General features: G+C 43.2%; 1 long non-coding RNA gene across 1 annotated transcript; it reads left to right on the top strand.

The window, feature by feature from the left end:
• Positions 1–5,612: 5,612 nt before the first annotated feature.
• On the top strand, positions 5,613–10,878 carry LOC122237151. The gene is made up of 3 exons (XR_006215361.1): positions 5,613–5,697; positions 6,924–6,976; positions 10,668–10,878. It is a non-coding gene; the product is annotated as an uncharacterized LOC122237151 (long non-coding RNA).
• The last annotated feature ends 979 nt before the right edge of the window (positions 10,879–11,857 follow it).

Raw genomic sequence — 11,857 nt, 5'->3', positions numbered from 1 at the left:
GTAAAGCTTTCAAGAGATCAAAATACTATGTTGTTATACTACCATTATTTTCCCCCAATTTCTCCAGTAGTAGAGATCTGTGGTGTGTAACAAGTTACCACAAATGTGGCTTAAAAGAACACCTGTGCATTATCTCACAGGTCTGTAAGTCAAAAGTCTGGATGGGCTCAACTGGGTTCTTCGATTAGGATTTTACAAGATTGGAATCAAGGTGCGCCCTGGGCTGGGGTCTTATTCTGGAGCCCTGGGGGGGGGGGGGAATCCTCTTAAGAGCTGATTCAGGTAGGTGACAGAGTTCAGTTTCTTGGGGTTTTAGGACTGGTTGTAGTGCCTTCTTGCTGGCTGTCAGCCAGAGGTCACCCTGAGTCCCAGGTTCTCTCTCTGGTCCTCTCTTTGCTTCCTCCATCAGTGTACAGATATAGTAGAATATTATTCAGCCATGAAAAGAAGGAGATCTTGTCATTTGCAGCATGGATGAATGTGGTGGATATTACGCTAAATGAAAGAAGCCAGTCCCCGGACAGACACAGCATTATTGCACTTACATGAGGTATCTAAAGTAGTCAAAGTCACGACAAAGTGGAGGTTACAATAGTGATTACCAGAAGCTGGGGGCTGGGGGGAGTGAGGAGTTGTTATTTCATGGACATAAACTTCCAGTTCTGCTGGATGAGGAAGTTCTGGAGATCTGCTGTACAAGGCTGTGCCTGGAGATAACAGCACACTATTGTTAAAAGGGTAGATCTCCCGTTAAGTGTTTTTTACAAATAGAAAAAAAAAACAAAAACAGAAGGGACACAGGGAATTCTAGGAGGTATTGGATATGTCTATCATTGATGATTGATTGTGGTGATGGAATTGTGGGTGTTTGCTTATGTTCAAACATATCAAATTGTACACATGAATTTGTGCAGTTCTTTGTATATTGATTATAACTCAGGATAGTTGTTGTTTTTTTTTTTTAAAAAACTCAGTAAGTGTGCTTTGAAATACTGACTTCCCATTCCATTCTCAGCCATAGAAAACTCTCATGTAATTAGATTAAGTCTGCTTCTTAAGATTGACTGAGGATTAGCCTTAATGACACCTGCAAAATTCTTTTGCCACGTAAGTGGACATTACCACAGGAGTAACACCAGGGCGTGGGGACTTAGAATTCTGCCAACCACCTCCTCACTCACTTATTTGCAAGCCTAACAGTCTCTTGAGCTCCTACTGTGTTCTAGCCCCTGGGACACAGAAGTGAACAAGACAGGCATGATCCTGGCCCCAAGAGTAGAAAATTAATACCTAATATGTAATGAAGGGATGGGTGGGTAGATAGATGTATAAGGTCTAAATGCACATTCAGAGAAAAGCAATGGAATACTGAGACTCAATATTATTGAGTACATTTTAAAGGTCCATGTATCATCTTGAACGGAAATGTTGCTCAACTTCTGATGAGGAGCCTAATACATCAATATCTCTGTTATCATTGACTGATGACCTCGCATAATAAAAGATCTTGACTTGCGTGTATGTTAACAATTAATGGAATGTGTAATGCTTCTCACGAAGTATATGGAAGGTAATAAAGAGGTGTAAATGAGAATTACACGGGTTAGTTGGTGGCATTAATGGTTCTTTTGTTCTGCTAGAGCAGCAGTATCTTATTCAGGAGACAGGGTTGCAGTCCTCGTTGCCAAAATGACTTAAACATGCCAATTCAACTGTGATTGGTTCTTTAAGGGCATTCACCACTCCAGAGACCCCCCACTCAAGTGTCCTGAGCACACGTTCTACTTCCGACCCCCTCCTTTTTTGACCCTTTCAGGGCTTTCGCGCTGGAGACACCCATGTCCATTGTCAGAGTGTGGTTCCACTCCTACAATTATTTGTATGCTTTTGTGGTGGCTCTTTATTTCCCAGAAGGTTTCTAATCCTGTATCCAGCCCCTAATGAAATAGAATCAAAGTGATCAGTTTTACAATAGACGCCGCTACACATGGGACCCTATTTATTTATTCAGAAATATCTGTCATAATGATTGAATGAGAAGCTAATATTCAGAGCTGGGAAAAGCAATACTGTATATTAGGAAGAATCAACATTTGTTAGCATAAGTAAGACTCTGAGTCTTGATTGTAAGTGTCAGTGTGTTAAAAAACATTGACTAAGCCCAGTGTGAAATTACAAGTTGTAATGCAAATATATTTGGGGAAATGCAAACACAGTTATCTATGCATTGATTCATTCACTCAACAGCAATTTATTGAGTGCCTAGCGCATGTCAAGTGCCTTCCTAGGTTCAGGGGAGGTAGTAGGGAAACATGCGGAAAATCACATTGCCCTTTGAGAGCTTATATTCTAGCAGAGGGAATTAGAAAATGCACAAGATAAATAAAGACATCATTCCATGATCATTTATTGATGGACAGGAATGACTTTAATGTTAACAAGGAAGTCTGGTTGAAACAAACTTAGAGGGTGGTAACAGAGATATGAAGAGATTTGCACTGTTTGCACATGTATTCGTTCTTCTGTGGAGGTTGATAAGAATTGTTTCATGTTGGTTGCAGCCATCGGGTGGCTGAATGTATTCACACTGGTGCACGGTGAATGCTTACTGAATGCGTAAATATTACTGAGCTGAATTTTAATTCAGAATAATATCATTGAGGTTTACAAACTCAGAATAATATCATTGAGGTTTACAAATATTTTTGAATTAGGTACCTATGATTTTACCCTTGGCTTAGTGAACAATGGCGTCAGCAGTACTAATCATAGCTGCTACAATTTGAATCTTCAGATCTTGGCTTCATTTCACCTGTTTAGAGGAGTTTCCTTGACCATTCGAACTCAAGCATATCGACCGTTACCTAATCCTGCATCCTTTTGGTCGCCTTAATATTTACTTTTTTCAATGCATACACACCCTGTTATTCTGATGTATAATTGCTGATTATCTCTTTTTCCTTGCTAGACTGTAAACCCCAGGGAGGGAGGGATTGAGTCTATGTTATCGATGTATAGCTTTCATGACGACGAGCACATTGTAGTCCTTCAAGAATGTTTATTGAATGAATGAAACCTATTCACTTTCTTTCCTCTTCCCTGTTCTCCCTTCCTTGCACCCTCCCTCCCTTCCTTGTATTTTCTTCTATCTGTTTACTAATTGTTTTCTCTAAATGCAAACATTTATAGAACGAACAGTAACTAACGGAACACCTGGTTCATTGATTGAGAGTTTGTAGCATACAAGACACCATGGAAGTAGAATAAGGGTAATGCTAAGACATGAAGAAAACTAATTTTTATCGACTACCTTATCAGGATCTCTGCCGCACCCCTGCTCATGCAGGGACCTTATCAGGCCCCTTGCCAGGCTCTTTGCACACATTATTCTAAATCCTTATAGTATCCATGCACAATAGACATTCTTCTGTCCACTCGACAGGGAAGGCTCTGAGATTTTGATAGAGTGCCCAAGATCATATAGGTAAAGTCCAGTAAAGGTAGAATTAAGATGTAGAAAAGTCTCTCTGAATCATAGCCTGTGTTTCTCAACTACTCTTTGTGGGTTTTTTAATGTTTATTTATGTTTGAGAGAGAGAGGTAGAGAGGGAGACAGAGAATCCCAGGCATGGGATTACCGATGTGGGGCTTGAATTCACAAACCTTGCGATCATGACCTGAGCCAAAATCAAGAGTCAGACGCTTAACCGACTGAGCCACCCAAGCACCCCCTTCAACTACTCGTTCCTAGCAGTTTTAAAGAACTGAGGATGTGAGTATCAGCTGGCATGCTTGGATAAACAGGAGTGTTGAGGTATACAATATCATTGCTCCTATGAGTCATGCTGTGCACATTTTTAATTAAAAAAAGTGTTAAATTTATTCTTTTGAAAGAGAGAGAGAAAGCATGAGCAGGGGTGGGGCAGAGAGAGGGAGAGAGAGAATCCCAAGCAGGCTCCACATTGTAAGTGCCTGATGAGGGGCTCGACCTCATGAACCATGAGATCAGGACCTGAGCCGAAATCAAGAGTTGGATACTTAACCAGCTGAGCCACCCAGGCATCTGATACTGTGGGACATTTTTAATATAACCTTAAAAATAACATCATCTAGCCACTGGAATCCCCCCATCTTCAAATTTAGAGAGCTAAATGTTCTCACGGGGGTTAGAGAATGGCACTTTTGGGCTCCCGCTGAATACAAAAGTCGTGACAACTACCTCCCTCTTCAGGTCACTGGAGACTGCATTTTTACTCTCCGTATCTCCTTCCCTTTTCTCCTGGCAACAGGGGTGTTACATTTGGGGAAACTCTCCCCTCCTGGTACAGGCTATTCCCTCATTCCAGGGGCAGAGCATATGCACCAGGCCTAAGCTGACTGTGACATTGCATTCTCATAGCCACAAGGATGAGTTCAAGTCCAGGGTGAGCTGAGCTGGCCCAATCACAGTAAATCCTGAGGTCATTGTGGGTATCACAAGAAAAGAGACTCTTTACTCTTCTAGATTTTTCCATGGGGAGATTGGATCTGAAGGTGCCGGGGAGAGCCAAAGGCTTCTGACCCCAAAAGGTGAGCCGAGAGTTGGGGAGAATGTGATTCTTATTTACATTGTTTAAGCTCTGGGTCAGGTGTGCCTGAATTCTTTTTTGACTCAAGCCATTCTGAGTTGGGCTTTCTGTCATCTACATCTGGGATCCAATGGATTAGTCAAAGTGGGATGACATCAGGGCCATGCCTGCCAATGCTAAGGTGGCAAGTAACCTTGAAAATTCAGTGGCTTAATAACAAAAAAGGTGCCTTTCTCATGACACAGTGTGTTGGGGGTTGAGTGAATCGCCTACATGGCTGTTCCCCAAATATCGATTCAAGGTCTGGGCTGCTTCCATGTTTCAGCTATGCATCTGGAACACACATCCTCTGAGGGCACCATTGCAAGGAAAGAGAGAGCAGTAGAGGGCAGATGGTTCATTTTAAAGTGCCAGACCTCAGCGCAGGTTCCATCCTTTTCAGGAGAATCCACTGGCCTTAGTGCAGTCCCATGGCCCCAAGCTAACTGCAGAAGAGGCTGGGGTGTGTCAAGGATCACGCCGGTACCCGGTGAACAATCTCACCTTCCACCACAGACACTTTCTTGAGAACTTCAGTGGTTTCTGGGTTTCACAGTCTCGAGTCAGAATAAAGGCTATGTATAAAAACTTTAAAAAAAAAAAAGGCGGGGGGCGCCTGGGTGGCTCAGTCGGTTAAGCGTCCGACTTCAGCTCAGGTCGTGATCTCGCAGATCGTGGGGTCGAGCCCTGCATCGGGCTCTGTGCTGACAGCTCAGAGCCTGGAGCCTGCTTCGGATTCTGCGTCTCCGTCTGTCTCTGCCACTCCCCAACTCACACTCTGTCTCTCTCTCTCTCTCAAAAATAAATAAACATTAAAAAAAATAAAAGAAAAAAAAGACAAACTCACAGATCCACCTAGAGATGCTCCTGAGAGAAAATCTGGGAATCTCCTAACTTCTCTGACGGTCAGGAGGCTCCGTGATGTCACCTAGAGGGTTTCCCTTCTGATGTAGCAGGTGTGTGACCTGCTCATCACTCATTGTCCCATTTCTGCCACACACAGAGCTGCTGCCTGGGTCTCCTACTGGGGGGTGAATTTAGCCCTGCACCCAACTACTTCCTTTTATGGACAGGGGCCCGGAGACTTCCGGTATTCTTCCATATTAATTAGGTTCACTTTTTCTCCGTTTATGTTCTGATTTCATGGGCTGCTCATCTGCTGGTCTCTGTTTTCTTTCCTCCCTCCTTCCCTCTTTCCTGTCTTTCTCTGCCTTCCTTCCTTCCTTCTTTCCTTCCTTCCCTCTTTCCTGTCTTTCTCTGCCTTCCTTCTTTCTTTCCTCCTTTCTTTCCTCCTTTCCTTCCTTCCTTCCTTCCTTCCTTCCTTCCTTCCTTCCTTCCTTCCTTCCTTCCCATACACTGTTTGAAATTGTCAACTATTTCCACATATATAGCTAATTCCAAGATGATGGCATTTTCCCCCTTTCTTGCCCTCCTACTCTCTTGACCTGTACCAGTAACCTACCTACACTGGGGCTATGAACTGTATTCTAGGCCTGTATCCTGGGGGAAATTGCAAATTCCCTCCTGTGCCCCCAGCTCTTTGTCCACAACACTCTCTTGAAGTCCTTCCCTCTGACTTTCTGTTTGAGCTGGATGCCTGCAACCCTGTAACCCTGTAACCCTTATCTCCTCCCTGCATTCTATTTAGAGGTATCTAACAGCAATTGACTGGGGTTTTATTAGTTCTTTGGGTACATTTTCCATTTCTCAAGGATCTCTCATCAGGGGTTCTTTGCCAGTAATTACCTTAGCTCTGAAGACTTGAAGGAGCTTCCTCTCAGTGTTGAGTGATGGGATTTCTTAATATGACTGCTTTTTATTTTTGGAGGGGAAAAATTAAATTAAATGTGCGGTTCCATACTAGGCTTATTTAGTCTGCAAAGACATTGGAATAATTCTGTTAAAACGAGCAGCCTTCTCGATCATTCTGTCCAGTCACACAAAAATGAAAAGGCTGCCGTGTATTTATCATTTCCCTGAGGGTATTTGCACAAAAAGGGTCATAAATGCACTGAAAGGACAGATAGAATAACAAAGGCCAGTGGTATTGGGGTTGGCCATTCTCTGGAGTTTTACCTTCAGCAGGGGTCAGCAAACAAGGGCCTGTGGGCCAAATGCAGCCTGCTGCCTGTTTCTGTAAATAAAGTTTTATTGGAACACAACCTCACTTTACATATTTTATATACATTTTTATATACAATGGTTTACATATTTTTTTATAGCTGCTTTTGTGCTGTAATAGCAGAATTTGGTAGTTGCAACAGAGACTGTATATGCCCCCAACATCTAAAGTATTTCTTGTCTGGTCCTTTACAGAACAAGTCTACCAATCTAATGAACAACGTTGATGAACTGATACATTATTTTTGGTAAGCATTATAGAATTTCCATACATCTAGTTGTTTTCCATGGAAACACAGCTTACCTGCATCATTTTACCATTTGTTCTCTCGCTTAACTGTGAAGGTCACATACAAGAGAAAGCTTTGTTTACAAAGTTAGAGACCCTTTCCTACTCATATCTCTTCTCAGTTTAAAAACAAAACAAAACAAAACACAATCAATCACGGGAGAACGAAAGAATAAATGATTCTTCTCTGTACCACATCTCGTCCCCCATTTATGGTCCTCCACGAGACCACAAATTCTCACACCCAAGTGGGACGTTACTAGGGCCGACATAGAGGACGTAGCTTATTTTAATTTACTTAAAGTGATTTTCCCTCAACCGAAAGATGCTAGAGTAATTTTTCAGGCTAAAACCTCTTTAGCCTCTGATATCTGGCACTCAGCAATCAGCCTAACAATCATGCTGAAAACTTACCACTTCACGACTATTTATGTCAAAAACAGGGATGCAGTTTCACAATTAGGTAATTGGTGTGCGTGACGTTCGTCTACTGTTTCATTTTGGAAATTGACTTGAATGCGAAAAAAAAATGAACCCTTTCTTTCTTTCCTCGATGGCAAATACTGGAAGATTCCTTGATGCCCAAGTTATTTGGAGTGTGAGATTAAGAGAATTCAGGGGCCTTGAGCTCATCTGTGAGAAATTACATGGCGAGATATATATGATTCTTCATTAGCAGGCATGAGAAGTAATATCACATGAAAAACAATTCCCTTTTCTTTCCATCGCTTAAAGGAGCCAAAACTAATGTTAAGAGTGTGGAATTCTCTTCCTGGGCCATGATCAATAAATAATAGTAACAAGAATAGCGATGGCTGATATTTGTCGAGCACTTAGTACGTGCCTGACTGTGCTCATGGTTTACATACCTCATCCATTAACTATTCCCCACAGCTTTTTAAGGCGGCTGATATTTATTCCCATCCTACAGATGCGGAAATGGCAAATTTGAAACTGAAACCCAAGTCTGTCTGACGGTAGCTCAGGGATTTTTAACTGGAGGTGATTTTGCACCTCCCTCCCCTCCAGGGCGCACTTTGCAATGTCTGGAGAGATTTTTGGTCACAGCTGGTTGGGGATGGGCTCCAAGCATCTAGTGAGTGGAGACCAGGGATGCCTATATCCTATGTTGCACAAGATAGCCCCCCCGATGTAGGATAATCCAGCCCCCAATGTTGATAGTGTCAAGATCAAGTGAATTGTTCTGGAGTTTGCACAATTAATAGAGTCTTCTAAGTCTCTAGATTTAGAGGATGTCACCAGGGTTTCTAGCTTTCTTAATCCCAGGGGAGCCGTTTGTGACTACCTCCTTCCATCCATGTTTCCTGAATTACCTTCTTCTTTCTCTTAGAAAAAGTCTTGGGGGGCACCTGGGTGGCTCAGTCGGTTAAGCATCTCACTTCAGCTCAGGTCATGATCTCACAGTTTGTGGGTTTGAGCCCCGCATCGGGCTCTGTGCTGCCAGCTCAGAGCCTGGAGCCTGCTTTGGATGCTGTGTCTCCCACTCTCTCTGCCTCTCCCCACTCACGCTCTGTCTCTCTCAAAAATAAACGTTAAAAAATTAAAAAAAAAAAAAAAAAAGAAAAAAGTCTTGGAAAATAAGTGAGATTTTCCCAGCAGCCACCAGTTCCACGTTCTACATACAGTTGATTAGATCTCTCTCATCCTTCCTCCCCATGAGTTTCCAGGGTCCCCTTTACAGACTTTCAGCATGGCAAACGCAGGAAACTACCTTTAGAGAACAGAAATACCACTGCTGTGATTCAGTCAGCCATGCTCCTTTGTCCTTCTGTTATTTCGTGTTAAATGTCTTAACCTGTCAGTGAAATGCCTGCTTGAGTAGGTGAAGACACATGGCAAGAAATGAGAAGCCAGAGGCCAGTTCTCCCCAAACCTAATTCACGGTTCTGACGTGCAGCACAGCCGGGCTGTGTTGATGGCTGTCTTTTCAGCAGGGTTTACCTTCCTCTGGCCTCAGTTCTGTTCTCCACAATCCACCCTCAAATCTCACATCGTGTGAGCACCGAATTTATCCAGGGCCATGGCAACCTTTCCTTAGTGGGCTTCTCTGAGCTGCTCCTTCCGTGGGGCTTAGTTCCAAATCTCTGACCTCAAGCCAGATTAGAATTTCAGAGCTAATGATCAACAGCGCATCAAGCTTCTTTCATATTCCATATCCGATTTTCTACTCAAAGCTGGCGGTTTTTATAGGAAAGAGGCTTCCAGGAAAGAAGCCGTTAAAAAGCAGAGTTGTTGTTGTTGTTGTTGAAGTGTATCTCTGCAACTTCCAACTCCTTTACTTACCTAGTCATGAGGCAACTTGGTGTTTCCCTCAGTTCTTACAAGTGCATTTAGCGCTGCCTCCACAGCAGGTCAGCAGAGAGCGCCATGTTGTGGGTATGGCGCCATGGCAGCCATTGTGGGGAGGTTTCTGCGGAAACATAAGGAAAGTCTTTGCCCTTGGGGGTTTTGCACTGTGCTTGAGGAAATGGGATATAGGCACCCACAGGGAAGGTGAGATAACTAAACAAGAGGTAAACAATACTGGAAAGCAATAATCCAAGAAGTGGCAAGCAGTATATACACATTTTTTTTCTTTTAAAGATGTGGCCCATTGTTCAGGAAGAAGAAAATTTGCTCTGGTCTTCAAGAGTGTTTTGATGTCTCCAGGTAGAAGATGAGGTTTGAGGGAGAAAACACATGCTTTGGGGAAATTAGAAAAAGAAAAGTCGGTGTATGTCAAATGCTAAAGGGAAAATGTGAAGGGGGGTTCAAGGTGCCGTGTGCTGACCAGCTATAGTGCAGGGGCCACCAAGGAGTGGGTAGAGGTAAGCCTACAGGGGTAGCAGGGGCCAGGCCTCAGGGAACCTAAAATATCATTCCATCATGATGGAATTGGAGCTTTATCCCGTAGACAATGGGAAGTCTTGAAGCTTGCATCCAAATTAAAACCACTTCTTGAATACCTTCGCTTTCACTCATGGCCCCCATCTAATCCCCATTCCAAATAGCAGAAACAGACTTATTCTTCTGAAACAAAAATCCAACCCTGTCATTCCTTCCTTCTGCCAGATGGTTTCCTGTGGCACTTAAATAAAATCCACATTCCACACCGCAGCTTCCATGGTCTTGTGTGATCTGGCCCCACCTCATTTTAGGCATCTGTGCCCCCAGATTCCAATGTCCCAGCCACACTGTCCTGCTTGATCCCATAAATCTTATTTCTACCAAGGAACCCTCTACCTGCTAAGCCTCTGGCGTGGAACTTCCCTCCTCTGGATTTGTCTGTGGCCAATTCCTTCTCCACATTTCCCCTCCTTGAAGTGTTGTGGTTTGATTCTGGTATATTTTTCACAGCTCTCAATACCATCTAAAATTATCATATATATTATATATACATGTCTATATATTGTTTATGTAATATGTATACTATGTAATTTAATTAGTCAATTAATTAATTTGCTTCTCCACTAGGAACTCTGTCTTGATTATCCTAGTATATTATGCGCTCATCCTAATGCTTAGTATGGTGCATGGCATAAGTAAGTTACAATAAATATTTGTTGAGGGGATGAATGTGTGGGGTAGAGATCGACATAGAAAGATGAATTATGGAATAACATTAATTCATCCATCCAATATTTATCCAGGTATTCTTTGCTAGTGGCTGAGGATACAGTGCTAAAGAAAAGAGATATTCTCTGCCACCATGGTGCCTCCAGGTAAGGGGGCCATCATTTAGCAAATGACGTCAAATGCGGTGAATGCTATAGGAGAAAAAATGCAGGTGGCTAAGACAATGTACAACAAGGGAAGCTCTTCTAGACCATGGAGTGTGGAAGACTTCTCTGAGGACCACATTCTGAGCAGTTTGGTGAGGAAGGAGGTGGGCTAAGAGAAGGCTACTCCAGGTAAAAAGGAATAGCATGTGTGGGGCAGCAAGATAAGACACCATGGATGTACCCCAAGAACCAAAAAGTGGCCAGGATTCCAGCTTCTGGCGGGGTTCCAGGGTGGGGAAAGCAATGTCATGAAGTCATAGAGGCCATTAGTCACCAAGTTCTGAAGGAAACCACGAAAAGAACTTTAGATTTTACCCAGAGTATTAAAAAGCCATTGAAGAGGCTTGTGATCAGATCTGAGTTTTCCGCAGACCTCTTTGGCCTTTGTGTGGCTGGTGGACACCAAAGGGAGTGACGTGCAGGGTGACGAGTTGGCGGGTAGCCGCAGTTGCCCAGGTGAGAAATTAGTCAGGTAGTGGTGGGAGAAGAAAATACTCATATTTGGGAGATATTTGGAGGTAGACATTTTCTCCATAATTATCTGGATGCACGAGGTGAGAGAAGACCAGAGGTCTTGTCTTTCGGCCTCAGTTTATGGTTCCTAGGAAACAGATGGACAGGTAGTGTCATTGGCTAAGATTGGCACTTTCCTGGAAAGAAGGTTAGTTCAAATTGGGATATGTTGAATCAAGATACCTCGAGAGGGGCATCTGGGTGGCTCAGTCGGTTAAGTGTCTGACTTTGGCTCAGGTCAGGATCTCGCGGTTCGTGGGTTCGAGCCCCGCGTCGGGCTCTCTGCGGACAGCTCGGAGCCTGGAGCCTGCTTCGGATTCTGCGTCTCCCTGCCTCTCTGCTCCTCCCCCGCTCACACTCTGTCTCTCTCTCTCTCTGTCAAAAATAAATAAACATAAAAAAAATTAAAAAAAAAAAGATACCTCGAGACGCTTGATTTCCCATTTACGGAGATGTTGAATTGGAAATAATAATCAAGGAATGGCATAATGGTGGTCAGCTCCAAGGGGCAGCAACAAGAATGGCAAACAAGAGATGTAAGGTTT

The sequence above is a fragment of the Panthera tigris genome, chromosome A3, assembly GCF_018350195.1.
Source record: "Panthera tigris isolate Pti1 chromosome A3, P.tigris_Pti1_mat1.1, whole genome shotgun sequence".
NCBI classification, from domain to species: domain Eukaryota; kingdom Metazoa; phylum Chordata; class Mammalia; order Carnivora; family Felidae; genus Panthera; species Panthera tigris.
The sequence above is the reverse complement of the archived record's forward strand: the minus strand, read 5'-3'. Positions and strand labels throughout refer to the sequence as shown.